Genomic DNA, 12,081 nt, shown 5'->3' with positions numbered 1-12,081 from the left:
ATGTCTGACTGCTGATTTAGGCCCAATTCCCGGGATCGGGCCTAAACCAGCAGTCGGACATCCCCTTAGGAGTCCCGGATTGGAGAGGGTGCAGGCTGGGCTGAGGGCGATGCATGAATTCCATGCACTAGGCCTCTAGTATGATAATAATTTAATGCACTACAAAGGGTATTGTTGCCAGAGTAAATGAGTTGATACATGTAAAGCATTTCAAATAATGTCCCAAGTGCCAATTGCATTCCTCCTTGTTGATAGAAACACTATTATTGGTGATAATACACTATAAAATTGTTCTATTATAAAACAAATAATTCACCCTTCCTCCCTTTCTTCCTCCTTCCTTCTCTCCTCCCTTCACATGTCCATGTATCCATTCAAAGACAGATTAATTTAATAGAAAATCATGTGGGGGTCTGGAGTTAGATTTAAAGCCTGGTTGTGTCATTGAGCCTTGGTCCCTCATCTCTAATGTGGGTCTATCTATTGAAGGGGGCTGATTTGAAGATTGAGCTAATTTATGTAAAACCTTTAGTATAGTTCTTGGTGCTATAAGTTCTCAATAAAACTTTGCTTTGCTCTAGCTGGTTTGGTTCAGTGGATAGAGCATTGGCCTTTGGACTAAAGGGTCCTGGGTTTGATTCCAGTCAAGGGCACATGCCTGGGTTGCAGGCTCAATCCCCAGTAGGGGGCATGCAGGAGGCAGATGATCAATGATACTCTCTCATCATTAATGTTTCTATCTCTCTCCCTCTCCCTTCCTTTCTGAGATCAATAAAAATATAACAAAATAAAAAGTTTGCTTTTATTATTCATCATATTTTAAAATTAATTTTAGCAGCTAATAAGCATTGTATTATATGAAGAGGGTACAAAAATATATTTACATAGTCCCAGCCCCCTAATAGCTCATCACCTAGGCAGGAAACAGCAAAGAGTAATAACAGCTGAGTCATATAGAACAACATAGGGAAAGATGGTGCATTGTCAGGGCATTATCCAGTGGCACCTAATTCAGCCCATGAATTCAAGGAAGACTTCATGGAGGAAGTGGTTTTTAAACCCAGGGGGTCAGTAGAAATTAACCAGGAAAGTTGGGTGTTAGAAGAGGTTTCTCAGAGACATATAGGCAAAGGGAGCAACATGAGCAAAAATCCAAGGCAGAATCCGGCATGATCCAGCCATGAAATGCCAGCTGTTCTGAGAGATCAGTGCAGAATCCCTCTGAGGATCAGGTGCATGTTATCGGGGGAAATGAACTAAACATCTGGAAATTGTGAAGCTGACTCCCTCCCCACCTCAACCCCCCCCACACACACACAATTATTCTATTTGGATAGAATAGAGTTTCAAAAGGAACTCATGGCTATCGCACCTGTTATGTTAGCCAAGGTCCAAGCAATGATGTCAATTACAGGGCAAGAAAAACAAATTCACCTCCTCCCTCCAAAACAGCTTCTTCTTCCACCCATGCCCCTCTCCCTCCTACCATTTTTGCTAATAGTATTCTGTTACCCAGAGGTGAAACAGTCTTTTTGCCAGCTCCTTCTCCGTGTCCTCCGCTCCCCTCAGCCTCCTCTCCCACAAGAGCGCACACACTTAAGTAAGCACACTGCCTTTATTAACTAGATGCAGATTGTGTCAATTCCCTCTTCACACATCTATTGCTTCCTGCCATGATCATGTTTAGGACATCACACAAACGGGTGCTGTTGTAGCCCACAACTCATCATCCGGCCCCTCCCGCTCCAAGGACAGGTCAAAGGTTAGAAGACCATTGCTGTCAAATTAATCTTTGAGGCAGAGGTGGACAAATTTTCTCTGTAAGGGGTCATAGGATAAATATTACTTATTTTGTGGGTCATAGGATCTGTGTTGCCAGTTAGTGGGAAAGCAGCCATAGAGGATATATAAATGAATGAGTGTGTTCCAATAACACTCCATTCTAAAGCAAAACTCATAGCATGACCTTCCCACTGCCTCTGGCACCTTCTGGAGTAATGTGTTTAACCTAAAATTAAACACAATACCTTGTCATCTGATGCAGTGGTTTTAAACTGGTGTGCCACAAGGATTTTTAAAACATACTCCAGCCCTAACCAGTTTGGCTCAGTGGATAGAGCATCGGCCTTCGGATTTAAGGGTCCCAGGTTTGATTCCTGTCAAAGGCATGTACATTGGTTGTGGGCACATCCCCAGTAGGGGGTGTGCAGGAGGCAGCTGATCGATGTTTCTCTCTCATGGATGTTTCTAACTCTCTATCCCTCTCCCTTCCTCTCTGTAAAAAATCAATAAAATATATATATTTTTAAAAACATACTACATCTCTCAAGGGTCTTTAGTGGGAGTTTATCCCTGAGAGTCAAGAAGAAACTGGTATTAATGTTCCTGCCCATAGACTTGATCAGGGAAGAACCATCTTTCACCTTGACTGAGAAACTAAGACCCCGGCTCTTGCCTGCACAGTGTTTGACACTCCTCCCATTGGGGGTGGGGCTTTGACGGCTTCTCTCCAGTCTGGTCAGGCTCTGTGATTACTGTGACCATAAAATATGGCAAAGCAAGTCTGTGTCCGTTTCCAGGCTTAAGGGACTGGCATTTTCTATTTTCTGCCTCTTGGAAGACTCTCTCTGCGAGCCCTAACCAGCCATCTGAAGAGTTTGCCTACTCTAAGACCATCTGCTCTATCAGAGATGCCAGATGTTGGCCCTCAAGTTAGCAGTGTCAGCTGATCCCAGCCATGTCTGTTAAGACTAGCTACAGACCAGATATATGAGTAAAGTCATTTTGGACTTTACACACACACTAGCCCATTCACCAGCCAAATGTCTCTGAAAGGCCTCCATTAGCACCACATGCAGCAGGAGAATTGTCCAACCAAGCCTTGTCCAAACTCCTCACCCACAAAATCATGAGAGAAAGCAAAACAGTTGTTTTTGTAAGCCATTAAGTTTGGGGCTCGTTTGTAAAATAGCAATAAGTGAGCAGAACATAGGTTTCTCAATTATTTTCCAAGCCAAGAGACGTTTCACATTCCCATTTATTTAGCAGCTGCTCATTCTCCTGCTCAGGTGCTCTTCTATTACTTCCTTTGTATGCTTTACTTTTTTGCCCATTAAAATTCTTAGTTTGTTTCTATATATCCATGCATACTATAACTTCTCCTGTGAAGCCTTTCCTGTTTTCTCCAGGAAGTTATTCATGGATTCTTTGAAGTTCTCTTAGAACGTGGTTTATAAGTTCATTGTGGTAGTGATTGCCTTGTTTTCTGAGTTTTCTTTTAATGTAGCTACCTTTCCCAGTTGGCTGTGGTCTCCTCAGAGGCAGAGACCAGGCCTTATTCATCTACATGGCTCTATTCTAGGTATGGTCATCTGCAATTAGTAGCCACTTAATAAAAATTAACTGAATGAATTAATCCAAGAGCTGAGATAGCTACTCTGATCATTGACATGTGAAACTACAGATACTGATGGAAATCTGTTCATTCACTGACAGATCTAATTCAAACATTCTGATTCTCCTCCCAAATTAAAAAAAAAATACATTTAGCTCATTTCCAAGACATGCCATGTGTCAGGAATGAAGAATGAGGGTAGGCTTTGCTGTGATAACAAGTAAACCCCAAATCTCAGTGGCCTAAGATGTCAAAGCTTTGTTTCTCACCCATGTGACAGCCAATGAGGGTTGAGCAGCTCTCCTGAGCAGTTCCCCTCCAATGATGACTCAGGCATTCAGGCTTCTACCTATCAACTCTGCTAATATTAGAGTTGTTTTTCTCCTTCTAGGTAAGCTGATTGGAGAAAGGGACTGTAGAGAGCATATACAACTTTTTAAAAAATCTTTATTGTTGAAAGTATTACATATATCCTCTTTTAATTGCTTAAGACAGAATTACATATCACTTGTGCTCACATTTTAATTGGCAGGCACTCAATTAATTGGTCTTCACCTAAATACAAAGAGGAATGGAAATGTAGTCTTTCTGTGCAATCCAGGGAGAGGAAAGGGCATGGGTGAGCACATATTGTCTCTGTTGCAAAGACTGTATTAGTTAGTATTGGACAAGTAACAGTCTCAAAACCTGATGGCTAATGCAATCATTTGTTTCTGTGAGCCAGCTGAGTGACCACTCTGGTCTGGAATGCATCATTGGGATTTAATAGCATAGAGCAGTTTCTCAAACTGGATATGACTTACACCCTCCATCACCAGAAGACATTTTGCAATGTCTTGATGAATTTTGGGTTGTCATAACTGTGGGGTTTTATTGGATAAAGACCAGGGATGATGATAAACATCCTACAATGTACTACAACAAAAAATGATCTGGTCCAAAATGTTAGTAGTGGTGAGGTTGAAAACCCCCGATCTAGGATGACCTAATTCAGATGTTGCAGGATGTTCAGTCTGAGGGGAACTCAGCTGGGATGGCTTATGTCTCTTCTATGTGATCTTCTAGCTTCTAATAGGGTGGCAAAGGCTTCTTCTCATGCCACTCCCAGGGTCCCACAGTCAGCAGGAGAGAACATGTTCCAATATGCAAGCACCTTTGAACTGCTGCTTGGTTTTGTTTGTTAATGTGTCACTGGCCAAGGCATTTTGTCTCTTGAAGGGAAGAGCTGAAATGTGGCCATTTTTCAATCTCAAACAAAGATCTTGTGTGAAATTTGGGGGTGCCTCTAGTCTGTACTCTCAAACTCTATTCAATAAATACGTGCGATAGTTCAATGCATTACAACAATGTGTATATATGAGTTCCTGTTTGAAAAGGGTATTCACAATTATGTGTGATGGTTCAGACTGTGGGCTCTGGTGTCAAACTGCCTGGATTCAAATCCCAGCTCTGTTACTTTCTTGAACATAGGGTATGTGTCATAACCTCTCTGTACTTCTGCTTTCTTCTCTTTAAACCAGGAATAACAATAATAAATTCTAATAGGGTTTTGGAAGATGCAATGAGATAACATGTGTAAACTGATCATTCCTTCTTCAGAATATATACTGTATAGTAAGAGCTCAATAAATAGCACCTAATTATTGGTAGGCAGTGCTGGTTCTCTGACCTGGGAAGGGGACACACATGGATTCTAAGTCCTCTGTTAAAGTGCAGGACTATTTTTTTTCTCCTTCTCTTTCCCAGATAACAGTTGAAGAAGTAGCAGTGGAAACTCTTTATTTTTAGCTTTTCATCATTCAAGTGCTGAGCTAACACCAAAGTTCTCATTTATGCCCTTTGTAATTTGGAGAAAAGAAGACAAAAGGCACCGTTAGTGCCTTCAACCATCTTAAGGCCAGTCAAGTGGAAGGGGATTAGGCGTGTGCACTGTCAGTTTGGATGGCAGAATAGTTCTGTTAGATGGGCGTGATGGGGAGTCCAGGTTTTAGTGAACTAAGAAAAAACAATTTACTAAATGTAAGGAGAAACAACCACGTGTCGAACAATGGGCAGGCTGCTCCTGTGTCTTAAGTCAGTTTCCCAGAAGCATAATGTGCAAAAAAATGAAACATAGACATGAAAAGTAGGTTGAGGAAGGAAATGAGACCAAGGTGTAGAATTTAAGTATGGGATACCAACCTTGAAGGGTGGCTTTGTTTCAGTTCCAAAGGGGAGCCTTGGTCACAGAGGTCATGTACCAGAGTTGCTGACTCTGGGTGAGTGAGCCTGAGTATTCATAATAATACTCCTGTACTCATCATTGGTTAAGCTGTGGAAGGGTGGGAGGATATATTCTCAGATACCTTTGGCTCATCATGCTTTTCCCCCTGCAGGCAGAGCGGGCTCTGGTGGCCTCAGGGCAGCCCCCCAATTTCTGCTGCTGGGAGCAGAGGCACACCAGAAGCTGGTAGACACAAAAATGGCCAAGGGGACCTTAGGGAGTATGACAATAGCTGCTCAGCTTTGTCTGTAGGGACATTCTATTCCTGGGGAGAGCCAAGTGGACAGTGACAATTGAAAATACGATCTTTCAAGACTGATTTTGACTCTGAGGGTCAGTTAACAAAGGCTTTCTTTAGAATAACAGATCACCATTGCTTGGTTTGGTGTGGCTACCTATGAAAAAGAGTGCCCAGAGAAAAGTTCCCACAATGTATAAGCCTTGCCACCAGTGGGCCTCTGCTGGCAGGGCCTTCTCTGTGGTTACTCAGGGCACTGTAGCTTCAGATAGACTTGGGTTTTTGTCCCTGCCCTGCTCTACCCTCTTTTGACTGAAGAACTCAGCAGATCACCTAATATCTTTGTTCTTCAGTTAGTTCACCTGTAAAATGGAGCCAGTGGTTCCTACCATTAAGTCTAACAACAAGCTTTCTATACTGGGTTTACCATAGGTGTTTATATAAGTACTGCATGCATTCCTTCATTCCCAATTCGAAGCAGAAGAAAGTGAGGCAGGAAGAGGAAGTTGCATCTCAAGTCATGTGGGAAAAATGGGGATCACTCCTGACCCTTTCTCTGGCACAAATTTTAATAGATCATTTTATATGGAAAATGAAATACAGCCAGATAGATTGACCAAAAAAATAGATCGAAGCCCAATATCCCTGTTTGTTATTGTTGTCTTTATCGTCTATATCAGAGGCGGGGAATCTTTTCTCTGCCAAGGGCCATTTGGATATTTATAACACCATCTACTTAATATAGTTCACTTAATATAAATTTATGTTGCTATGAATAAAGCTCCTATTTATTGAATTTTGAGTCCTACCTGCGGTTGCCTTGGCAGGGCCAGACTAAATGATTTTGGGGGTCTTATACCAGCCGTGGGCCAGATGTTCCCCACCCTTGATCTAGATCATCTGCTTCATAGCTATAAAAACTTAAAAAATTACTATGCTCTCTGTGCCTCAGTTTTTTCTGCTACAAAATATGGGCATCGGGCTACCTGGACATAATGTCCCGGTGGCATCAACTGCCTATGACTCGAGGAGGCAAAGATGGGAAGAAAGCAGTGAAGGCCTAGAAGTCTAAGCATGGTCATAGGATTGGGGATGGACATACTTAAGAGATGAAGTGAAAAAACAGCCTGACTCCCAACGGAGCTTGTGTCATCCTGACTATGGGTGGGACTCATAATTTGTTTGTTGCATTTTAAGGTTATTTCCAATCCTGAAATTTGGAGATCTGGAAAAGATGAATGAAATCATAATTCTGACAAAGGTTACCTGAGAGGTGCTGAGTGTATGAGGGAGGAAGGGCAGCCACAGAGCAGGCGGAATACTGTGCAGTGAGCTGATCTGCCCTGGTGCACGAGGAGGTTACAAGGCCACAGCTGAGTAGCTCTTTCAAAGACTCCCCTAAATGACTCTGTTGGGTATTCCTTATTATGCAATCGGTTTCAGAAAGTTCATTTTTCTTCTTCTCCAGGGTTGCAACATCTCACAATTTCATTATGCCGAGGGTAGGGGAGGGGCTTGGTGCTGCCTATTTGGAGAGACTTGTCTGCCTGGCAAGTGGCCTGAATTACCCTCCTTGTTGGGCCTCGATAAGTGTCTCTGAACGAAGGGAAAACAATTTGTCCAACTCTTCCATCCGTCGGAGGCAGGACCGTGGGGCTGCACGCAGCTGGGCTCCAGCCCTCGGTGCCAATTTGCCCTTATCAAGTGCAACAGAGAAAGTGCAGTGGCGAGAATAGAAAAGCACTTCCAGCAAAATGAGAAAACCGTTCCTGGACCGGTGTTATCCACTCAGCGCTATCTCTGCAGCAATTTTCATACAATTACGCCGTGGCAGCATCGCCTCACCATATGGTGGGACATTGACCATTTTGCCGTGATGTTAATTTAATATGCAGTGTGGATGTTTGCTTGTTTTATTAATAAAAATTTCATTGTGATGTCTGATTCTATCATAGAATGTGTGAACACTGACAGGTTTTTTAAAATAAAAACTATTGATATTTATAGAATAAATCTCTTTCACAAACTCCCATGTGGTTTGAACTTTCATAGAAGACTTGGAAAGGCTGACTGAGGTTGAAAAGTTGCTAATTTGGCCCAATGTCAAATCCATGGTGACTGGCAGCTCAGGGTTCCGTTTCCAGTGAGGTATTGTTTCCATACCTGGGCACTGGTCTTCCTTCAATCGAATTACTTCATAGGGCACTCGCTGTGACATATTCAAGACACATGTTGGGAAAAGGTAACTGTAATTAAAATGTTTTTCCTTCTCATGTGAGACCAGGGGGGCAAATAATATACCCTGGAGGCCAGAGGTCAGCTCAGGCAGATAGTGAAACATAGGAAAGGCTAAAATGGACCTCTGAGATGCTCTGGTTTTGACGTTGTTTCCCAGAACTTCTAAGTTACTGTGCAAGCATCTCAGAGCCCATTGCAGGACCCGGGAGGGGTTGGGGCTTTCTCTCTTCTGCCTCAGCCAAAGCCCATCCACTGTCACCTGGTTTTAAAGAACATTTTCCTTTGGTAAGCAGATCCACCATGGGAAATATTTGAAACAAATGATCGACTCCAACACAGTCTCTGCAGTTGGGAGAAGCCTCCCTCACCAGAGGCTGTGGGGCCGGGATGAGTCTGCATCCTGCAGGAACCCAGGCCCCAGCCCATCTCCTGACTCCCACTTCCCCGCACCATTGGTGGCAGTGTCATCTGAGGAACACAGAGACCTGGTATCTCCATACAGTTAATGTTTAGACTTGTGTTAGCCTGATACACCATGTTGGAGGCTGAAGGTGAAGGCTTGTTGGGAAGCAAGAACTTTGGAGAAATGAGAATTGGGAAGAAATGGCTAACTACCTATTAACTCTCTAAGGACTTTTTGATCACTAACACTTTATTCTTAATTAATTCTAAACTATTATCATATTATTAATTTCCATGCTTTTTGTCCCCCCCGCCACTGTCTACCATCACCTCTCAACAGGTCTCTCTGCCTTCTTTCTTGTCTACACCAAATTCCTCTTACACATAAAGACCCAAAATATCTTTCTAACATGCAAATATGACTGTGCTATGCTCCTGTTTGGAACTTGCTTTGTCTTTGGCATGATGCCATCCTCACATCTTAGTTGCACTGCAGAAGGGCTCTCTCTCCCCTGCTCACTGATTACTTCTCTGGGTTCATCTCCCAGCACTAGTCTCCTTGATCTACAAGTTCCAATTTATTTTTCTCTCCCCAAACTCGTCACTGCTTCACATGGGGACTCCCAGCAAGGTCTATCATAAGAGCTGCCTTTTTTCTTTTTTTTTTTTTTTTTGCCTTAGCCATCATGCATTAGGTAAATGTTCACTAACACAGTTATCAAGCAATTGCCAGGTTCCAGTGAAATCTGCACCTCTGACTATGTCCCACTAGTGAGCCTTTCTAGGACAATACCTGTATTACACTTTCTCAATCCCCATCACACATAACACAGAGATTAGCACATATAGGTGTTTGATAAACACCTGTTCAACTTAAAAGTTTCTATTTTTTGATCCCACGTATTCGTTAAGCCTCTTTGGCTGAAGGAAATAAAAGCAACAAACAAACAAAAAAAACAACAACAAAAGAACAGCTCATACATACGCAAGACCAAAGAGAAGTTCAGTGGGAATATCCAGGGACATTTTATAATATCCTGGGGTACAAAGCTCAGGGTGGCTTCCAGGGGTTGGAATGCTAGGGTAATGAAGTCCCTTCCCCCATCTCTCTGACACCACAAGCTCTCTCATCCTTGCTTCTTTCTGAGAATCTAATGAATCTTTTCTTCTTTCTCTCTGAGCATCACTTTTCTCTGCTTCAAAATACTTATGGAGGAAAGTGATCACCAGTGTATCATCTGAGTTGGTCCTAACACTTCTGGGTGCTGATTCCAATGAGGAAGCATCTGACAGTACTTTTTTTAAAAAAAAATTTTTATTGATTAAGTTATTACATTTGTGTCCTTATCCCCACATTACCCCTTATCCCCCCACTCATGCCCTCACCCCCCTGTTGTCTGTGTCCATTGGTTAGGCCTATATGCTTGCATATAAGTCTTTTGGTTGATCTCTCCCCCTTACTCCCACCCTCCCCTACCTTCTCTCTGAGGTTTGACAGTCTGATCGATGCTTCTCTGTCTCTGGATCTGTTTTTGTTCATCAGTTTATGTTGTTCATTATATTCCATAAATGAGTGAGATCATGTGGTATTTATCTTTCTCTGACTGGCTTATTTCACTTAGCATAATGCTCTCCAGTTCTATCCATGCTGTTGCAAATGGTAAGAACTCCTTTTTTTACAACAGCATAGTATTCCATTGTGTAGATGTACTACAGTTTTCTAATCCACTCATCTACTGATGGGCACTTAGGCTGTTTCCAAATCTTAGCTATGGTGAATTGTGCTGCTATGAACATAGGGGTGCATATATCCTTTCTAATTGGTGTTTCTAGTTTCTTGGGATATATTCCTAGAAGTGGGATCACTGGATCAAATGGGAGTTCCATTTTTAGTTTTTTGAGGAAACTCCATACTGTTCTTCACAGTGGCTGCGCCAGTCTGCATTCCCACCAGCAGTGCACGAGGGTTCCTTTTTCTCCACATCCTCACCAGCACTTGTTGTTTGTTGATTTGTTGATGATAGCCATTCTGACAGGTGTGAGATGGTACCGCATTGTTGTTTTGATTTGCATCTCTCGGATGATTAGTGACTTTGAACATGTTTTCATGTGTCTTTTGGCCTTTCTTCTGTCTTCTTTCAAAAAGTATCTATTTAGGTCCATTGCCTATTTTTTGATTGGGTTGTTTATCTTCCTTTTGTTAAGTTGTATGAGTTCCCTGTAAATGTTGGAGATTAAACCCTTATTGGTGATAACATTAGCAAGTATGTTCTCCCATGCAGTGGGCTTTCTTGTTGTTTTGTTGATGGTTTCCTTTGCTGTGAAAAAGCTTTTTATTTTGATGTAGTCCCATTTGTTTATTTTCTCTTTAGTTTCCATTGCCCTAGGAGCAGTATCAGTGAAGAAATTGCTTCGGCATCTGTCTGAGATTTTGCTGCCTGTGAATTCTTCTAGTATTTTTATGGTTTCCCATCTTATGTTTACGTCCTTTATCCATTTTGAGTTTATTTTTGTGTATGGTGTAAGTTGGTGGTCTAGTTTCATTTTTTTTTGCGTGTATCTGTCCAATTTTCCCAACACCATTTATTGAAGAGGCTGTCTTGACTCCATTGTATTTTCATGCCTCCTTTGTCGAATATTAATTGAGCATAGTGGTTTGGGTCGATTTCTGGGTTCTCTATTCTATTCCATTGATCTACATGTCTGTTCTTGTGACAGTACCAGGCTGTTTTGAGAACAGTGGCTTTGTAATACAGCTTGATATCTGGTATTGAGATCCCACCTACTTTGTTCTTCTTTCTCAGCATTGCCAGAGGGGTAGGCGTGGCTGGGCAGACTAACAGGGAGGCTGTATTCACCCAGGTGGCAGTCTGTTAAAGTAAAGGGGCTCTGGGCTGCACAGGTATCTCAGTTTCCATTCTAAACATTCCATGAGTGTTAAGGTCAGGCAGACACCTAGAGGGAGACTCGCACTTCCCATAGTTTTTTCCACCACATGTGAGCTCCATAGGGCTATGGAGTTGATATGAGGAAAACAGAATGCTTTAATCCAGTAAGATTTTAAAGCTATTTAGTTAAACTCAAATAGGTTTCTTTACTAAAAGACTCCTCAAAGACCTTCACATGCAAATGTGATTTGTGAAACAATAAAAGAGAATATTATGTTTTGTGTTTCCTAAATTTATTTATCTAGAGCAGGGGTCCTCAAACTTTTTAAACAGGGGTCCAGTTCACTGTTCCTCAGACTGTTTGAGGGCCGGACTATAGTTTAAAAAAAAACTATGAACAAATTCTTATGCACACTGCACATATCTTATTTTGAAGTAAAAAAACAAAACGGGAACAAATACAATATTTGTATTTGTATGTGGCCTGCGGGCCATAGTTTGAGGACCCCTGATCTAAAGCAACATATTACCTACCCTTCCTGCTAAGAAACCTGTTTTAGCATTGAGGTTCTGTAGAATATACTTGGAGAATACTGGCGTAGTCCAGGGCTAGGGATCTCATCCTATTGGTGGGAGTAGATACTGATCAATATGTTAT

Source organism: Myotis lucifugus, unplaced genomic scaffold (assembly GCF_000147115.1).
Source record: "Myotis lucifugus unplaced genomic scaffold, Myoluc2.0 scaffold_183, whole genome shotgun sequence".
NCBI lineage: Eukaryota > Metazoa > Chordata > Mammalia > Chiroptera > Vespertilionidae > Myotis > Myotis lucifugus.
Note: the sequence above shows the minus strand (reverse complement) of the source record.